The 21,818-nt window shown below is 39.4% G+C and overlaps 1 protein-coding gene across 1 annotated transcript in view; it reads right to left on the bottom strand.

Annotated features, from left to right (window-relative positions):
* The window catches only part of LOC114645752 (sodium/potassium/calcium exchanger 3-like), a 406,374-nt gene that overhangs the window by 242,422 nt on the left and 142,134 nt on the right, over positions 1–21,818 (bottom strand). The gene's annotated exons all lie outside the window — the stretch shown is intronic.

Genomic DNA, 21,818 nt, shown 5'->3' with positions numbered 1-21,818 from the left:
TTAAGCTTAACTGATAGAAAATGAGAAAGGACAAGCAGAAAAAGGCTTACTATATAGTTTGAGTAATACATATTTTACCCATTTTTTTTTAAAAACACATTTAATAACAGTGAAACACAACCCAACGAGTTTTTCTTTATCATTACCTTTTTAAAATGAAATAAACTGAATATAAGGTTATCAAGGCAAAAATACAGATTTAAAGTGCATATCGCCTATTTTTATTTATTGCAGCTGGACTGGGGTCTTGGGATAGTTTTTACTGCTTTGCTAGGAATCACACTTTTGTAGTCAGAGTGATTATTAAGAAAAAAAAAACGAGGTATCATTTGAACCAGTCGCCGTGTGTGTACACTGTAGGGAGATGTGTAGTACTATTCACATGACGCAAATTTGAAAAAAGTGTTCTTTAAAGATTGTAAATCCTCAGCAATTTTTATCTACAATACAGTATAGAGATTTATCTGAAATTAGTTTACATCGGTAACAATAAGATTAGGGCCAAGAAGAGTCAGCAGGTTATTCATAAACTTATAGTACATCCTTCATAGCTTGAATTTCTAAAAATTGCTTCACAATGCATAGCACAAGGATTATCTGATGAAAGTTTTTGAGATGTGTTATGATAGAAGGCAACTCCTACTAAAGTATGATTGGAGAAACTTAAAGGCTAGAAAAGGCAAAATAATTGACTTTAAAAATATCTACATGATCTACACTTTTGGTGAATCCATGTTGGCCTTTACAGTCATAAACAGTCCAATCCAGACAGCATCATGTGAAGGGTAGGAACAAGTCCTGGATACGATCAAAAGAGAGCACATTCAAATACGTGTCCATTCTTACCAATATAAGGTCAATTTAGAGTCAACAAGCATGTCTTTGGGTTATGGAGATAAACTGAACTATCAAAGAAAACCTACCAAGACATGGGGACAGTATTCATATGGAAGGAAACTGAAGTATACAAAGAGAAGCAATGGCAACATGAGTGGAATATTCAGAATACACATAGACAATAACAGCATCAGACCTATGACCCTCTGTCTGTGAAGGGCACTATGGAACTGTGATGCCTCCAAATACACTCAAATAAGTCAAGTGAAGTTGGTGAGCATGCACTGATGCAGTGCGTTGCCGCACCCACTACACGACGAAACAACTCGTGATCCCAGTTGGCAACCCCCCAGGCAGACTCACGGTCCCGTCTCACCTTCCAGAAATGACCCTCTATCTGCTGCAGCCAGGTGTTTTGTGGGCAACCCCTTGGCCTGGTCCAGCCAATTGGGTCCCCAACAATGAGGCTCTTACTTGCTTGGTCACCCTCGGGAAAATGCGCCACATGGCCGTAGTGCCGTAACTGACGCTCCCTCACAATGCAGGTAATGTTCCTCATTTGGGACTCCATGAGCAACTGCTCATTCGACACAAAGTTAAACCAACGGTACCCAAGGATTTTCCAGAGAGACACAGTACCAAAGGAGTCCAGTCTTCATCTCAGGTCACTGAATAGCGTCCATTTCTCGCAACCATATAGAAAGACAGGAAGCACCAGGACTCTAAAGACTTGGACCTTCGTCCTTTTGCATAGATATCGGGAGCACCACACACCCCTTTCCAGCAACCTGATGACCCCACATGCTCTCCCAATCCGTCTACTGACTTCATAGGAAGAGTCACCAGAGACATGAATGTCACTGCCAAGGCAAGTAAACCTCTCGACAAGGTCGACACTCTCTCCGCAGACAGACACACTGCTGATGGCTGTGCCCAAGAGGTCATTAAAGGCCTGGATCTTGGTTTTTATCCAGGACACTCGCAAGCCCAGACACTCAGACTCCTCGCTCCGTCTCTCGAGCGCCCCGATCAGAGCCTCCATTGACTCCGCGAAGATCACAGCATCGTCAGCAAAGTCAAGATCCGTGAATCTTTCTTCACCAACAGATGCCCCACAGCCGCTGGACCCCACAACTCTGCCCAACATCCAGTCCATACAAGCATTGAACAGGGTAGGAGCAAGAACACACCCCTGATGAACCCCAGAATCAACTGGGAAAAACACAGAGGTTCTGCCTCCACTCTGCACAGCACTCACAGTTTATAGGCCAGCCATGATATTCAGCAACCTCGAGGGGATCCCGTGAACTCTCAGGATGTCCCACAGGGCAGTTCGATCAACTGAGTTGAAAGCTTTACAAAAATCAACAAATGCTGCAAAGAAACTCTGCCGATATATTCGTGTTTGCATTCCATGAGAACCCTCAGTGCCAGGATGTGGTCAATGGTAGGTGTCTTCAGTCGTAAAACCAGACTATTCCGGTCGCTGGTAGGTGAGCAAGTGATCACGGATTCTATTGAGGACGACCCTAGCAAGGACCTTACCCGGCACCAAGAGCAGTGTTATCCCCCTGTAGTTGCCGCAATCCAGGCGATCACCCTTCCCTTTCCAGATAGGAACGACAAGTCCCGTTTTCCAGTCAGTTGGGATGATGCCAGTCTCCCAAATGGAAGCAAAGATTGCTTGCAATGCAGGAGGACAGCCTTACCACCAGCCTGGAGAAGTTCACCCGGATACCACAGATCCCTGCAAGCCTTTCCTCCCCTCAGCTGGTTCACCACCTGTCCAATCTCAGTGAGATTGGGAGGTTCACAGCTAATTGGAGGATCAGCCTCAAGTACTGTGGACTCAGAGATATCCAACATTCTAGCCGGAGGATCAGCTTTGAACAAGTGCTCAAAGTAGCCAGCCCAGCGGATCACAACTGCAGTGCCATCCGTAATAATACATTTTATTTATATAGCGCCTTTCCCATGCTCAAGGCACTTACAAAATATAAGAAAGAACGGCAGGGTATACAGTATATAGCATTGTACAAACCAGATAAATAAATAAAGAAGATTACGACAGTGAATTCAGAGAAAAAAAAACAGACAACATAATTGATGGTCTAACACACACACATACAGGTTACATGAGCATCTTGACAGGGAAGTAAACTGAGAGAAGGGTAATAAAGTCAAGTAGAGCTAAAAGCCTTCCTGAACAGATGAGTTTTGAGTTGTTTTTTAAAAGAATTCATGGAGTCAGCTGATCTAATTAATTTCGGTAGGTCATTCCAGAGTCTGGGCGCTATACAGCTGAAGGCCTTGTCACCCATGGAGTGTAGATTAGTGTGGAGCACAACAAGATTGCCAGAATCAGAGGACCTTAGTGGAAGGGTAGGCACATGGTGATGGAGAAGGTCACTGATGTAGTTTGGCGCGAGGTTATTTAAGGCTTTGTAGGTTATTAGTAGGATTTTTATATTTGATTCTGTAAGACACAGGGAGCCGTGAAGACGGAGCAGGATGGGTGTGATGTGGCTAGCTGCTGCTGGTTCGAGTAAGAACTCTTGCAGCTGAGTTTTGAATACGCTGGAGCTGTGATATAAGATTAGAAGGGGCACCTGCCAATAGGGAATTACAATAATCGATCCGTACGGACCGTTCCATCATTCGCCCTGACTGCAGCTCTCTGAGGAACAGATTTGGATGTGCGTAATGCTTCGATTCCTCTGTAAGCAGGACGTGGGTTGGTAGACCACAGATGGTGTGTCACTTGCTCACAGACTCCTCTAACAAACGCCTCTTTATCTGCCCTCAGAGCCCTTGCAGCCATCCTTCTCAGTTCCCGGTATAGACCAGAGCTGCCATTGAGCTGTGCGCTGTGACTCCTCTCGATGATATCCAGGGTGCCCTGCGAGATGAAACACCTTCTTCCGGGAACACTGGTAACACCAGTACACCCTCAGCAACCTTCAGGGTTTTGTTACGGCCTTGTTACAGGCCTTCAGTTTCTGCCCATGAGGATGTGATCAATCTCCTTCACCACACCACCAGTATTGGAGTACCAAGTCCAACGATGTGGTTCTGGGTGCTGGAACCAGGATCCAGCGATTTCCAGCCCCTGACCTTTTCCAAAGTCAAGGAACATGGAGACACTTTCACCACGGTTACCAGACCAATGGGGACCGAGACAATCCTCATAGCCAGCCCTGTCAGTGCCAGTGGCTGCATTGGAGTCATCCATGACCAGAGGAGTGTCACCCCATGGGCACCCATCAACCACTGAGCGAAGCTGCGAATAAAATGTCTCCCTCGCCAAGACATCACTCACTGCGGTCAGAGCATACACTGAGACAACAGACAAGGCACCCAGGGAATGCCGTAATCTGAGTCTCATAATACGCTCGTTGAAAGGAGTGACATCGGACACCATCAGAAGAAGCCAATCCACTACAGCAACAGCTACTCCCCGAGTATGACAGCCATCAGAGCGACCAGACCAATAAAAGTTGTATCCACCCACAGAGATAAAATAAAATCAAATAAAATTTATTATAATAGCACCTTTCATAAAAAACAGCATACCAAGCTTCTTTACAACAAGAATTGTTTGTTTATTTCTGCAACAATATCCGAGATAGATTCAAGCGACTATCACAGAGTCACACAGTAAGGCAGTTTTGTGGACTATAACTGCCACGTTTTGGTTTTCTGCTTTGACAGGTCACGCCTATATAATTACTTTGCAATCATCTGCTTTTACTATATCTATGTAGTAACTCGTTCCCCATTTTTAGTAAAACCCACAGCCATTCATTTTGAGATATTTCTTTTAAACTCAGCAGTTTATTACCGCCAGTGAAGGCTACTGAAATCGGATATTTTTGGTTTTCTTTCTTTAGCTGTTGACTATGCCGTGTTTACTCACTAAATTTTATTATTCAAAAATATGTGTGAATTTTTTAAGTTCTTTTTTCACAATGATGGTGTACATAAATTTGCCACAAGAAATTGTGTTTTTAAATGAAGCATTTTTTTTTATAAAATTTACAAAACATCAACAAAATGTAACTAGGAGTTATATAATTTGATCACATGTTGTAATCTTAGCACTATATTTTCTGCATTCCAGTTCACTTGTCTTTTCACAGCAACCGTTATGGATGGAATTTTCTTGTATATAAGGTAGTGACATAGCACAAAACCACACACATGTTTAATACTGTTTAGTGTGACATTGCCTTTCTACTTCTTCAAAGCTGGACATATCAGTAGCATAACAAAAGCCCTTAATTGTCTAAAGCTTGAGGCAAATCCTATCTTAAGTTGTCAAATCAACCACAACATTCATGAGATGTGTACTCCCCAGAGGCAGCAAGTGTAGAGAAAGGTAATTCAGAAAATGAAACGTAAGTAAATAAACATGCCAATATCAAAAACAGTACAGTAGACCCCCGCGAAGTCGCGGTTCAGGGTTCGCAGACTCAGTTGTTCGCAGATTTTTCCTTAGAACCTAACTATTAATTGTTAGCGGAAAGCACAAATATCCTCCGCAATTTTTTATGGCTTTTTTCATGGCAATACTGTGCTGTAGAGAGAACAGGAAGCAACTGCTGAGGGAAATGCGGGTTGGGATAGTGAAAGTAGCCAATCCGATAGCGTTATTCATTTCTCCTTGCTGCTGATTGACTGCTGCTCTGTGACGCGTCTCCAGGTGAATGGGTTTACCACCGCTGAGGGAAACGCGGTTTGGGATAGTGAAAGTAGCCAATCCGAGAGCGTTATTCATTTCTCGTTGATGCTGATTAACTGCTGCCCTGTGACGCGTCTCCACCTGAATGTTCTCATGTTTTCCACTTTGTTATTGTATTCATTTTGTTATTCTTAAACGAACAAGATGACGCCGAAACACCGTGCACCTTCTAAGGCCTCTGGCACTGAGCCTAAGTGCCAGAAAAAGTTTTAATCACTCCAGGAGAAGGTTGAACTACTGGATTTGCTCCGGGAACTAAAAAGTTATGCTGCAGTAGCACTATGGAATTAATGAAAGCACCGCACGCTACATAAAGAAGAACGAAGCAGCGATCTGGAGTACCGTACCTGTAAGTTTCTATGATAGTGCCAAAAAGGTAACAACCGTAAGATAGATAGATAGATAGATAGATAGATAGATAGATAGATAGATAGATAGATAGATAGATAGATAGATAGATAGATAGATAGATAGATAGATAGATAGATAGATAGATACTTTATTAATCCCAAGGAGAAATTCACACAGTAAGGAATAAAAATATCGTCAGGATGGAATCTGCTTCAGCATTGTGGATCACCGACTGCAGGAAGAAGAACATCCCCTTGGATGGTAACATAATCCGTGAGAAAGCACGGAAATTGTACCAGCAGTTCGCTACAGGAGACAATGTAGCAACTTCCCATCACAATGTTCCTGAAACCTCTAAAGAAAAGCCAGCACAAAACCCCACCAGAAGAAGACCCGTCCAAAGATACGACTCCTCCTGAAGCGGCTGAAAAAGAGGCGCAACCCGAGGAGTTTTAAATCCTCTGCATTGTACTGCACAGCTACTTTATCATCAATATCATTCATCATTGGTGAGTACCCGTACATTTTACTGTATTTTAATTAAATGAAATTATTATGTATTTACTCTACTTATACCAAAGAAAACGCGCTTGCATGAATTACTGTACGTATAGCGGTAACATCGGTATTTTACATTCTAGCACCGCGGGAGACATAGCAGTACAGTACTGTACAGTATACGGATTTAACTTTACATTCTGTTTTTAGGTAATGTATTAAGGTGATTTTTTAGGTAATGTATTAATGTATTGAGCTGAGTTTGCAACGAAATTAAAGTGCTTTGGGGGCATACTGTATATAGGGTTTAAACTATAAAAATAGGAATTTAAAAGGCATTTTTTAACCACATCCAAAAGTCGTGGTTTTTCACAATTCGCGGGTGCTCTAGGAACATAACCCCCGCGAATTTTGGGGGTGTACTGTATATCGATCTCTTTCTTTTGTCTAAACCAAAAGGTAACCCAAAATCAAAGTTAGAGAAACAGTCATTAAATCGTTTGCTGTACTAGACCAAAAATACACAAGATTTCTTAGAGGACATATGCACAATCTTGGACAACGTGAGCTCTGTGCAGCCAGCTTATAAGTTGTCACGCAGATGATGCAAGAGTGCGTGCTGAACCACAGGTGCTCAGCATAGCAGTGCCCAAATAAAAACAAAAATGGTGTTGCAGTAATTTTAATACATAACACACATACTGTCATTTCTATAATGTTACAGCCACAATAAAAAAAACATCAATAAGCACATGTACCAAATTGTTATGTTTCAGATGTTAAAAAAACTTTCCAGAAGTTATCACAGAAAAATTTTATAATGCTATTCAATGAGGGAACAGGACACATTAATGAGTTGATACCTCCATGTTATGACCCCATTTATGGATGGTGTCATATCTGGAAAAAAAAAAGAATGGTTGACCCTTTCACAGAAAAGTAAAGGCTGTATAACCCTAGTTTTCAAGGTTTCTGCAGTGGAGCTTTATCACTCTCAATCGTGCATTTTTTTTAATGAAAACCGACTTCAGGTTCAGTACATGCTTATATGGAGCATGGGGACTTTCGGACATGGGTAGAAAACGATGTCAGTTGTCCTCCGGATGTAAGTCTTTAGGTCTGTAGGTGAAATGGGAGGACATGTTATCGACAGTGCCTGCCCATGTTCTCAGAAAGTCCGCGATTACCTTGCTGTAGGTCTGAAGATATCCAACAAGTACATGCATCTGGTAGCTGGAAAAAATGTTTAAATGTGGTGATATAATTAGATGGGCTATGGAGGTAGAGAGGAAATGGTTAAAAGAACAGGTGGACTTCTTTTAAAATGGAAGAATCTCACAAGAATACTTTTTTCATAGATGGATACAGTAATCCCTCCTCCATCGCGGGGGTTGCGTTCCAGACCCACCCGCGAAATAAGAAAATCCGCGAAGTAGAAACCATATGTTTATATGGTTATTTTTATATTGTCATTCTTGGGTCACAGATTTGCGCAGAAACACAGGAGGTTGTAGAGAGACAGGAACGTTATTCAAACACTGCAAACAAACATTTGTCTCTTTTTCAAAAGTTTAAACTGTGCTCCATGACAAGACAGAGATGACAGTTCAGTCTCACAATTAAAAGAATGCAAACATATCTTCCTCTTCAAAGGAGCAAACAAATCAATAGGGCTGTTTGGCTTAAGTATGCGAAGCACCGCGGCACAAAGCTGTTGAAGGCGGCAGCTCACACCCCCTCCGTCAGGAGCAGAGAGAGAGAGAGAGAGAGAGAGAGAGAGAGAGACAGATAAAAAAATCAATACGTGCCCTTTGTGCTTTTAAGTATGCGAAGCACCGTGCTGCGTGTCACTTCACGAAGCAGCTGCACAAAAGATAGCAACGTGAAGATAATCTTTCAGCATTTTTAGACGAGCATCCGTATCATCTAGGTGTGCGAACAGCCCCCCTGCTCAATCCCCCTACGTCAGGATCAGAAAAAGTCAGCGCAAGAGAGAGAGAGAGAGAGAAAAGTAAGTTGGGTAGCTTCTCAGCCATCCACCAATAGCGTCCCTTGTATGAAATCAACTGGGCAAACCAACTGAGGAAGCATGTACCAGAAATTAAAAGACCCATTGTCCGCAGAAATCCGCGAACCAGCAAAAAATCCGTGATATATATTTAAATATGCTTACATATAAAATCTGCGATAAAGTGAAGCCGCGAAAGGCGAAGCGCGATATAGCGAGGGATCACTGTATTCTCTTTTGTAATAGGTATAATCTCAGGACATGGATAGATGCTTAACAACATTCTAGGCTTCAAAATTGACATATTTGGTAAGTTTTATTTTTACATTGGCACTGAGGCACCATAGACACCGTATACAACAAGAGCATGCATAATATTTTTAAAACTGTAAAAAAACACTTCACCTAAGAAAAAATTGGTCATGGCCATGGTTGTGAAAAAATAATTTCATCTTAAAAAATAGCAAATGCATCCTTTAGAGATGTTCATGGCATCCTAGAAGACATCATTTCTGGGCACTCAATTATTCTCTTGTTCGTGAGTATTCTACTCAGACAAAATAGTGCGCAGCATTGAAACTGAGAGTTTTACTTATAGAAACTTCCTCCCACAGCACACATTTGAACTTGTATTTCTCATTTTATTAATAAGAACATTTAAGTCCAACAAGCTTTTTTGTCAGCTAACAGCTAAATTGTCTCAAAATCTCACTCAGATACGTTTTAAAAGTGGTCTAAGTTCTCATTTCAACTATTCAACTCAGTAGTTTGTTTCAGATTCCCATGACTGTTTGTGCAATGACGTGCTTCCTAGTTTCAGCCTTAAGTTTGTTTCCCCTTAATTTCTGCCAGTGTCCTCAAGCACATGATTCACTATGTCATTGAAAGAATTCTTCTGGTTTAACTTATGCAATACTCTTGAGCAGTCTGAAGACCCGGATGTGGTCCCTAAATAGCCTTTTCAACAATAAAGTGGTTTAATTCCCTTGGTCTATCAGAGTAGGACATTCCCTTAAATCTCTGGATATACTTGGTTGCTCTCCTCTGCTGCTCTGTCAGTTTTTTGCTGTGGTGACCAGAGCTCCACAAATTACTCCAAATGCAGTCTCACTTGTTTATCATACACTCTAAGTCAGGGGTCTCCAACCTATTTTCGCCTGAGAGCTATCTTTACAAAATGAAAATGGCAGAGAGGTACTCTTGTTTTCTAGTGTTTCCTCTCATAGCTTATTTCAACCCAAACAAACTGAATATGCTTGTCTTGCCTGAACATTTACAAAATGTTGATGTTCATTAAAACATCACAAAAAATATTTAGTTCACATGCAAGTGCATTTTATATGCCTGTATGCATTTTCTAGTGTATCTCACACTATTGAATTAAAACATGAATGCTGTCAAAACAATGCAATTCCAAATACACAGATATGACTTATTCATTTGTCATTTTGTAACATGTCACTGTTTCACTTCACAAGAGTATTCACATGTCCAGTTGCATGTGTGATGTGTTTTTTAGTTACTCAGATGACTGGTACTGCATGGAGTCAAGTCAACAAGAGAGGTGTATGGTGGAGTGTCGCCACTTAGGTTCACTCTTATGGAGTCATTTAAATGTTCATCTGTCAGTCTTGTTCTGAACTTTGATTTCATGACATTCATGTCAGACTCACAGCGGTATGTAGATCTAAACAATACAGACATTTTCAGAGCTGCTTGATGAAGATTCTTATAGTTATCTGGCTCTACTAAGCTCCAGAAATGCTGAGTGCTGCTGAGACTTTAACTGCACATTATTTTGAAGGTTTACTAATATATAATATATAAAATCCAATGTCTGTATGTCTGTCCGCTTAGAGAACTACTTAACGGATTTAGATCTGGGTTTTTTTCTATAATTTGCTTGAACGTTCCAGTTGATTTTGCAACTTCTCTCATCACGCTATGAATCATAGTTCGTTTGCGGTATCAATTTATTTGCACGAATCCAAGAAACACATGGAGGGCTGAGGGGAGGGGCCTTCTTCACTCACTCGCCAGCTTCGGGGCGTGTTACTTAACTCCACTTAGCTAGCAAACGAGAGAACAATTGAATTCAACTTTGTTTGATATTTAAAATAAAGTGTTACTTAGGTCTTGATGAGTTTGAGTCAGGATATTCTCTTAAGTGTATGCCACATTGAAAAGATATATTGCAGTTCAGATTGTGGATCGTGATTTTGTGTTAAAAGGATCGTGATATGATTTTTTGGAAAGATCTCCCACCCCTAATTTGACTAATCAAATTTTCAAATTTATGTAGGATTCATTAACCTTTTGGCAAGCTACTTGGAAAAGGGTTGCGAGCTACCAGTTGCTCATGAGCGACGTGTTGAGACCCCTGCTCTAAGTATAATGTTCCTTAATGTATATTCTGCAATTTTTACCACCTAAGATTTTATTTATTTTTTTAATTCCTTCTGCACATTGCCTAGATGATAAGACTGTTTCTTCATTGTAAACTGCTAAATTCAACAGGATGGTGGCAGCTTGTGACATGTTTATTAGCACATGCACTTCAGAATTTCGCTATATTTTGTATATATGTAGCAATAATGACCCTATAAACCTATAATCAGAGTTTGCATCCTGTAAAACAGTGTCATTGATCTTAAATTTATAGCTTTTGCTCCCAGTGCGTAATTTCTGCAATGTTCACAGCATCATCTTAGAAACCTCATCATGTTTAGACAGAAGGCTTTTTCTTCTGCATATGGGTGAGCTAACTTCCATTTGTTTTTTTTTTGGCAGGGTACCTAGGTTCATTACAAGGAATAGAACATTTGGAACAGTAATGAATGGACTAGCAATGTTATCATCAGTGTCACATTGTCATGATTTCATTGATTTGATTTGATACATATCTATCCTAAATTGCTTGCTTTGTTTCACAAATATGAGTGAAATTCAATTTTTTCATTTGTGATCCATTCAAACAACTGTGTGATTTATGGCAATTACATATTTTAAAAGTCCTGTGTGTAGCGGCAATACGATTTCAAACGCAAGTCACACAAATTTTTAACTTAAGCAGCTCTCTCTCTCTCTGTTCAATGTCCAAAAGAAGCCAATATTATACTATTTACTGGAAAATCAAAGGACTTTACAAACAAGATCCTGTAGCTGCAGCAGCATACACTATAGAATTTTGATGCACCATTATAAAGATGAAAACCTTTTCATGTTTTTATTATTAGTTAGCACCATTTAAGTAGGACATTGGCAGTTATTTATTCGGTGTAGGAACTAAAAGCTTCAATGTGAATGTGGCTTACACAGATTTGGCTGTATACAGTTCAGACCTAAGACTCAGCAGGGTTATTTATGTGAATAAATGGATAAGCAAAGAAAGGCGTGCATGCAATCTCATATGGAAATGCTGACATTATATGACATTATCCCACCAATTATTGTGATGAAAATTTTTTCTTTATTGAAACTGCTGAAAATGTATTTTTTTATTTCAACAGTATGTTGATTAGACAAGTGCGAAACAGAATAAATCCAATATGATCTGTTCAAGTGCCATATACTGCATTAGTCATTATGTGTATAAACACACACCCTAGAGCTTTATTTCTGTGAGTACTAATTGAGAGAGACATATTATACATGTACAATATGTAAAATAACACAATGACAGGCAGGATGAGTTTTCTGCCTCACAGACCTAAATAAATATAAAAATTAATGTGGAGAGACACTTAGACATGATTATTACCCTAGACTGAAAAAAGTATGTTTTGATATAATCAAAGCCTAATCAAGTTTTAAAAATGTTAAATAAGTACACGTTCCAATTACCAATAAGTATTTGTTACAGTTTTCCATCATCCAATCAGACATAAATTCCTATCATCAGCCTGTTTGGGCTTTGGCCTTCTCTTCGATCAACTGACTGTCTGTCTACCCCTTTGTTCAGATCCCTACAGACACTTTTCTAGTTTATCATGCATTTATCTTATGGGCAAGATGGGTTCAGGGTGTCATCAAGATTAAGTATTATTTTTAAAGGCCATGAGTTATGAGTTATTTTATTTGTGTTAACGCCCGGTATGGATTTTGTAACCTTTCAGCTTTCCCTTTTGAGGAAGCTCAGCCTAACATAAAGAGCGAATGCTAGAGACCTGGCTTCTGTTAAAATGTCAAGAACACGCATCCCCTAACTGGCCCAGCTGCCAGCTCCTTCTGCTAACCTTATTATAAGGCTCCCTTTAATTAGACTTTGTCTCCATTTCTCAGAAAGATTCCTCCCACCATACAAAATGTACAGAAAACAAAATTTCAAGTTACTTGCACACTGATGCTTTGAGTCTGACAATTATATATTGTTTAGAACAAAAAAAAGCGCCTTTTTTTATCATAAGCTGTTTCTCTGTTTCTTGTATTTTTTGTATATTTTGATTGACATCCTCAAGCTTGTTGGAATTCCTTTTTACATTTGTTGTGTTGCTGAGACCACTATTTAATTTTCTTTTCAACTTTTCACCTCATTCTTTTACTGCCCTTTTGATAATGCCGCTTGCCTAATATCTGTGCTATTTCCATTCACTGCCCTTTATTTATAATGTATGTCTTGCATGGTATGTATTACTTTTGAAATTCATTCTTTATTAGGCAGTTTATTATACAATATATGTGTGACTGTTATAATGGCATATGAGAAACTCCAGGATTTGCCCTTTTCCATCTTCTGATGGATTTTAAATATATAGATTGTCACACATGTGCATCGCTGGGTCACCTGGTATGTAGTACCACCCCAAAGCAAGAGGGAGTGCTGTTGCTAACCTTATCATCTGTTCCTGCCTCCACAACTCAGAGAAAACACCCACTGAGTGCAACTGACTCCGCCCCTTCCTGTAAAGCTAATCCCTGGTGGGAGGCGTCTCACTTTGAGTCAAGCTAACTTAGAAGACGGAGCTCCACAAAAAGCAAGGATCCACTCAGCCGAGAAATGACAACGTTAATGATAAAGCAATTAACCTGTGTTTTCTGTTTTGCAGCATAATTGTATTTTATTTTCTGTTAAAAGAATCAAAGAAGAATTAAACAGGACACCCTGGTTCGTGTTCCAACATTTCATCTCTGAACTTCATCTCTGAGTTTTACTACCGTTTGACCACTATATATATTGTGTGATTTTTGAGAACACTTTGAGACCCTGCCAAACTGTGCTGCATGCCAAAACTCGTTTGACGTGTCTGTTGAGGATTGCTTGTCTGTTGCCAAGGCAACTGGAGGTTCGCAGCACCACCAAGGCTGCTGCAATTTCACTTCCTCACTATGTAACACGTCTGTCGCTCTATGGTTGATGCAAGGAACATTCTAACCCAGCCACTGGCCTGGCCCTGTTGCTGCTTGTTTGCTGTGTCTGTGTGTATTGAAGTGGTAGCTCCCATGTGAATAAATACCATAACTGTTCCTATATTGATGGGATTAAAGTTGTTTTCTTGAAGCCTTTGGACTCAGCATCTTCTCACAGATACAAGCCAGTGACTCACGCGTCACTACATATAATATATTTTATTGTGTCTCTGTGTGCATGTCTGGTCCCTATCTGATTGGTTAATTTGGCTTCGGTGTCTTAGTGGTAGGGATGATACAATATGTTAGGGGTGCAAAGTTGATTGTGACAATTTTTGTTTTGATTTACAAAAAAGTAATTAAAATGGAGCATTTCAGTGACAACAAAGCAAATAAACATAGAAACATTACATCCCTAAACACTAATGAGGCGCAACCCAACTTGCATTCAAAGACAGGAAATATTCACAAGAATATGAATGATGTTTTCACAGTGGGTAATGGGGCCCTTCTACCATTGGTGGAAGCCAAAAAGAGGACAAAAGGAGAGCAAGGCACCTCAAAATGACAATCATGTGAGAGGCAGCCTTTAAATGAATGTGATCAAGTGAGGAAGTGCTGGGTAAAAGGGGCTGAGACACACGAGTATGCTGAGGTATGGTATAGGAGGAATGCTGAGAGTCACCCTCAAAGACAGGAAGTATTTGCAGCAATATGAATGCTGTTTTCAAAGCAGGTGATAAAGGCCTGTATACCATTGGTGGTAGTCAAAAAAAAAGGTGACTCAAAATGAGTCTCAGAAGCAGGTTTTATGGAACACAATCGAGAGGGGAACCACTGCGTAGGAGAGATTGAGGATACCGAGGTAAGGCATAGGAGGAACACTGACAGTACACGTTGAGCATAAGAAATATAATGTTTATAAATTTACAAATTTATTCTATTACCTGTCTTTAACAGGTAACATAGCTAGTATATACCAGGGGTAGGCAACGTCGGTCCTGGAGTGCCACAGTATGTGCAGGTTTTTGTTCCAACCCAGTTCCTTAACGAGAACTCAATTATTGCTGATGAAGCACATATTGCTTAAGTGACATTTTAATGCTTCATTTTAGTGGTCTCGCTTGTTAAGATTCTCCAACCTTAATTGCTTATTTCAATCTTAAACTGCTGCATTCAGTGTTTTAATTGCTCCTTATTAGCAATAAGATGTAAAAGACAAAGCAGCCAGCAGTTCTCCAGCTAGCTTTTTTCCAATTACATCTGTGTGTGTTCATCATGCACGGTTTGATTTAATAAAACACTTAATAGAAAAATGTGACAGACTGAAAATGATCTGTTTTAGGCTTCAAATCATTTGGATGATATCCTTGGAAAGGAAAAAAATCTACGATATAAAAGCCTTACATTGCACAGACTAACAAGCCATAAAATTAAATAAGGTCTGAGATTGGCAATGATTGGTTTCTAATTAAGCAATTGGGTTGAATGAAAACTTGTAGCCACTGCGGCTCACCAGGACCGACATTGCCTACCCCTGTTTTACATCTTATTGCTAATAAGGAGCAATTAAAACACTGAATGCAGCAGTTTAAGATTGAAATAAGCAATTAAGGTTGGAGAACCTTAACAAGCGAGACCACTAAAATGAAGCATTAAAATGTCACTTAAGCAATATGTGCTTCATCAGCAATAATTGAGTTCTCGTTAAGGAACTGGGTTGGAACAAAAACCTGCACATACTGTGGCACTCCAGGACCGACGTTGCCTACCCCTGGTATATACAATATACTGTAAATACATCAAACAACCACAACATTAAAATCATCTACAGGTGAAGTGAATAACATTGATTATCTTGTTCCAATGACATCTGTCAAGGAGTGGTATATATTAAGCAGCAAATGATCAGTCAGTTTTTGAAGATGATGTGTTGGAAGCAAAAAAAAATGGGCAAGCATAAGGATCTCAGTGATTATGAGTGACTTCAACAAGGGCCAAATCATGAAGGCTAGATGACTGGGTCAGAGCACATCCAAAAACAGCAGGTGTTCTGGGGCGTTCCCAGTATGCGGTGGTTAGTACCTACCAAAAGTGGTTCAAGGAGGGACAGCTATTAAACTGGTGACAGGATCACGGACGCCCAATGATCATTGATGTCAGTTTAAATTGAAGGCTAGCCCATCTGGTCCAATCCCACATATGAGCTACTGCAGCACATATTACTCAGAAACCTAACACTGGCCATGAGAGAAATGTCAGAACACACAGTCTCACATAGCCTCAGATTGTACATTTACATTTACATTTACATTTACATCATTTAGCAGATGCTCTTATCCAGAGCGACTTACAACAGTGCTTAGTAGTCTACGACTGTTCTTCAGTCTTTAAGGCTAGGATTAAATCTACTGTCATTAAACAAGTTACCGCTGACCAAGTTGTACACAAAACCATGCTAGAAGAAAATAGTAAGTTGTTAGTACAAAATTTTTTTTTTTTTTTTTTTTGAGAAAAAGGGTAGAAAAAAAGTATGGGGACTTTAGTCCACGTGCTGTTGAAAGAAGTGTGTCTTCAGGCGACGTTTGAAGACAGTGAGGGTCTCCGCTGTTCGTACAGCAAGAGGAAGTTCGTTCCACCACTGAGGAGCCAACACTGCAAAGAGTCTTGATGCATGTCGTCCTCTTCTTTTAAGTAAGGGTGGTTCGAGACGAGCAGTGCTTGATGTTCTGAGACAGCGAGAAGTGACACGCTGCTTAACCAGTGCCGATATGTAAGGTGGTGCAGTTCCAGTTTTGGCCTTAAAGGCAAGTGTTAGGGTTTTGAACCTGATGCGGGCAGCCACAGGGAGCCAGTGCAGGTTCCGCAGCAGAGGTGTAGTGTGTGAGAATTTGGGAATATCAAAAACGAGTCTTGCAGCTGCATTCTGGATCAGTTGAAGTGGTCGTGTTGCCTTTAGTGAAAGTCCAGACATCAGAGAGTTGCAGTAGTCCAGCTTAGAGATGACCAAGGTCTGGACGAGAAGCTGAGTAGCCTCTGTAGTGAGAAAGGGGCGGATTCTCCTGATGTTGTAAAGAAGATATCTGCAGGACCTGGAGAGGTTGCTGATGTGTGGAGAAAAAGACAATTCTTCATCTAGAGTGACACCAAGACTTCTTGCCGTTTTTGAGGGGACGATAACCGAGTTGTCAAGAGAGATTGCAAGGTCAAAATTCGGAGATGAGTTGCCTTTGATATACAAGAGTTCAGTCTTGCTGGGATTCAACTTGAGGTGGTGGGAAGTCATCCAAGAGGAGATATCAGCAAGGCAGTTTGAGATGCGGGTTGAGACCTGCTGGTCATCTGGTGGAAAGGAGAGAATGAGTTGAGTGTCATCCGCATAGCAGTGGTACAGAGTGCCTAGAAGGTGGGCCTGGTCTGAAGAATCATATTTTCTTTTTGATCATGGGGACAGTTGGGCGTGTGTATGTTATTTATCTGGGAAAGAGATGACAGCAGGATGCACCATAGGAGGGTGGCAAACTGGCAGAAGCAGTGTGATGCTCTGAGTAAAGTTTTGTTGATATTACCTTGACATATACAACCTTTCTAAAAATTGTTGCAGACCACGTACAACCACTTCACTGCAGTGGCCTCTTTCAGATAATGGTTTGAGAAACATGACAAAGAGTTCAAGGTGTTGACGTGGCCTCCAAATTCTCCAGATCTCAATCTGATTGATCAATTGTGGGATGCGCTGGAAAAACAAGTCCGATCTATGGAAGCCACATCTTCGTGACTTACAGGATTTAAAGGATTTACTGCTAATGTCTTGGTGCCAGATATCACATGACACCTTCAGAGGTCTCTTGGAGTCTATGCCTTGATGGGTCAGACCAGTTTCGGTGATGCGAGGAGGTCCTACAACATATTAGGCAGGTGGTTTTAATGTTGTGACTGATTGGTGTATGTTCTTATCTAGTTAGGTACAGTATATCACAAACTAACTTCTAAACTAAACAAAATTCAGAAGTGCACATTCTCAGCAGGATAACAAATTAGCAATAACTATGAGAATCTCTGAATATTTTGCTTCTAATTACCTTTGCAATCTATCTTCTTGATTATTTACTCCACCACTAAAACAAATACTCATAATCCACACTTGAAATCTCTTTTGTAACATCACAGTGTCAAATTAATTCAGGCTTGATTAGCAATGTTGATTTGTTGGCATCTGTGCCAGTGTTTTCTATTCTTTTACATTTTGTTGGCCTCAATCCATTTGCAAACTGTCTACCACATGTTTGTAACAAATGTTTTAACTCAAAATTCAGTTTCTGATCACCATTATGTCAATATTCATTTCCTTAACTATTTTTTATAATATTGTTCATGGCTTCATTTACACTAACTCACTTTGTAGTAATGCTTATTAAAAAAGGTACCTTAATAAGCAGAAAATATAAGCAGAAAACATTAATTATGTCACTGTCACTTTTGCTTTGAATGTTGATGCAAACATATACTGTATTCTCTGTTATCAATATATTTAAACATTTACACATTTATTTTGAAAGCATTTAAGAACACATTTAACTTGTACTAGAAAAGCTTTAAGCATTATATGAGAAATGCTGACCAATGTATATATTTTATAAATATTGTATATACTGTAATGTATTTATTATTTTATTTTATTTATTTTATTATTAGTGTGGTATTACTGTACACATAATAATAAATGTGAACTACAAGTATGATTTTAATATGTAAAAGAAACACCTAGACCAACAAAGCTGAACATCAAGCAAAAAATGTTTTATGTAACTCGGAACATGCTGCATTTTTTTTTAGCAAGAAAAGAGAAACAGAGTTTAAAGCAATATGTATTTTTTTCACAACAGAAGACCTTTGTGGATGTCATCCTTGTTGGGTGAATTGTACTGAGAGCTGAATGCTGTGTGTCGCTTCTGTGTGCAAGTTGATTAATATACAGCTTTTGCTCTACACATCTTAGTTTTTGGTTGCCACTAAGAGGCTGCATTGTGCTTTTCACAGTTTCTTTTCTCCTTTGGAAGTTTCTTTTGCTGTTTTTTAGCTGCCTAGGACCAAAGCATATTGTGAATGTGTGTTCAACTTGGCAGTGCATGGGGTTGAAATGATGTAGATTGTAGTAGGCATAGCATAGATGGCAGAAGCAATCAGGCAGTAAGTCAATAATTAATGGCTTTATATCCACTAATAGTAAATAAGTGAGTGAAAAAGAAACAATGGATTAAAAAAGAGCACTAGGTACATTGTATGCAAGCCAAGAATGCAAGAAAGAAAGAAGGAAAGGAACAGTCTAGTAGAGATAAAGACCCATTTAGTTTAAAGTGACTCTTTTTTTTGGGTGGGGGGGGGGGGGGCAGAGATTTGGCTAGAATAAGTTTAGAACTTCAAGTGAAAAGATGGGTTGTAGTATTAATACAAATATAAGAAGTTCAGAGTTTTGATGGAAATTCAATTTTTTGTATTACCACATTAAAACTCAAGGAGCTTCTGGCACAGGATGCCCTTTAAATCCCAATCTATGATTACTCAGACAGCAACCCCAATAATCATTACTGTGGTCAAGGATATCCTCTGACAGTCTAGGCACTGCTTCCTTAGTTTTTTTTCTGGCTGCCCCTGGTATTCCTTTATTCCTGAAACTCATTTCATAGTTAAAGGGTCATATAGGCTTGGCGTTTTTTCATATTACATACCCTCTACAACTACGGGCCTGATAGAATTCTACCGATTTTGTCAGTCTTCTGCCCAACACCTATGACTGTTCTTATTTTAGTAATTTAGTATTAGGTTATTAGTATTTTATGTAGCATTTAATATTTTCAGTACAGTTTTTAAATAAAGGTGGCTTTTTTCCCACAATGGCATCTGGAAGGACATTCTAATTATCAGTGTGAGAAGGGAGAAGTACCTGAGGACTGGAAAGTTGCAAATGTGACTCCAGTCTTCAAGATGGGAGACAAAATGGATACTAGTAAGTACAGTCCAATATGTACACGCAAAATTATAGAAACTATAACATGGTACATAATAAAACAGTAAGGTCTGTGTGTGCATCCAGTCTCTGTGAGCAATCTGATTGGTCAATTAGACTTTGGTAATGCATTTGAAATAGGTGTGAGTGTGAGACACACAAGGAGAAGTAAAGTCATATGAGCCACACAGAGAGCTGCCTTCAAAGATGGAAAGTATAAAAGTAGACAAGAAGCCAGCAAGGCACCTTGGAAATAATTACATAGTCTGAGAAGCAGGCTTTAGGGAACGCACTCAAAAGAGTTGGTCAAGAGAGGTTCAGACATGCAAGGACACATTCGAAAGGTGCTGAAGGTACATGTATGGGCAAGAGATAGCAAATATTGTTGAATTTACTATTACCTCTCTCTGACTGGTACTATAACTAATAAGAAAAAAATTAGAAAAGTACCTATATGAAAATAAAATACTAAATAACAGTCAGCATGGGTTATGAGGAGAAGATTTTGACAAACCAGTCTTTAAGATTTTTTAGGCATTCACTGCTGAAGAAAGTAAAACATATGACATACTGTAATTTACTTAGACTTTGAAAAAGCCTTTGATAAGATCCCACACCAAATATTAATTCTGAAAGTAGAAGCCATGAGATAACTTACGGAACTGGATCTCAAGTTGGTTAAATGACAGGAGACAAAGAGTACAGAAAAGAGGAGAAATGAGGTCAACAGTGCTGTCAAGAGACTGTACTGGGTCAGTTATTTGTTTTTATTCATATTAATGACAGATTTTGGTACTGTTAGTAAACTTGTGAAATTCGCAGATGACTCTAAAATTGGAGGAATGGCAGACACTGAAGATTCAGAAAAACAATTTAAACATGCTTCATCAAGCTTTAGAATTGTGTGAACACTTGGAAAATGCAGTTGAATTCAGAAAAATGAAAAGTGTTTCACATGGGCAAAAGGAATGTCAATTATAAATACAAGCTGGAAGACTGGAAGTCCTAAAGAAAGCAACTGTGAAAAATATTTGAGAGTTTATGCCGACACATCTTTTTCATCAACTAACCATTCTGCCAGAGTTATTAAAAAGACAAATAAAATGTTAGGTTATACAGTAAAAACGGTTTAATATAAATTGAGGGATGTTATGCTTAAACAATATGAAGCATTAGTAAGACTTTATCTAGGGTCAGATTTTTACCACTTGAGTATGCACATAAAGAGAGTTCAAATGTGCATGAAATCAGGATTTATAAAAGAAAAATTGATGGGAAAGTTTATGTATATTTATGGCAGCTCTGACCCCATACATTAAGATCTCAAGATGCTGGTCTGCTTATGATTCCAAGCATTAATAAAATAACAGTGGGAGGTTGTGCCTTTAGTTACAGGGCCCCTAAATTGTGGAATGGTCTGCCTGCTACTATAAGTCTTCAGTCTCAGCTTTTAAATCCTGGCCGAAGACTCACTACTTCAGTTTAGTATATCATGACTAAAGCTGCTAATTAACTGTGCATACTGCATCTCTGTTGTTAGTCATTAGCACTAAAACATAAGTAATACGATAGTTATAATTTGTTACGAAACTTCACCTATTTTGTTTTTCTTCTTGGTACTCAAATATGGAATTGTCAGGTAGAAGGGTCCTTTCATCAGATTACCTGGCCCAGCACTAACTCAGCTGTGGAATGGTTAGTAGCGGGGAGGCAGCTTGATGGCCGAGATCTCCAGGACTCTGAACAAATCCAAATCGTATTATGTAATATCATCTACTATTGAATTCTGCTCAGTAATTGTAATATTTCTGTTGCACTATTATATTATATTGAGGATTACTTGTGTTTTGTTCTGTGTATTGTATTGTATTTACCCCCCTTTTTCTGACACCCACTGCATGCTCAACCTGCCTTTCCCAAGGTTTCTTCCATTTTTTCCCTTCAAGGGTTTTTTTTGGGAGTCTTTCCTTGTCTTCTTAGAGAGTCAAGGCTGGAGGGCTGTCAAAAGGCAGGGCCTGTTAAAACCCATT

This window comes from Erpetoichthys calabaricus, chromosome 1, assembly GCF_900747795.2.
Source record: "Erpetoichthys calabaricus chromosome 1, fErpCal1.3, whole genome shotgun sequence".
Lineage (NCBI taxonomy): Eukaryota > Metazoa > Chordata > Cladistia > Polypteriformes > Polypteridae > Erpetoichthys > Erpetoichthys calabaricus.
This window is presented reverse-complemented; position numbering and strand designations above follow the sequence as displayed.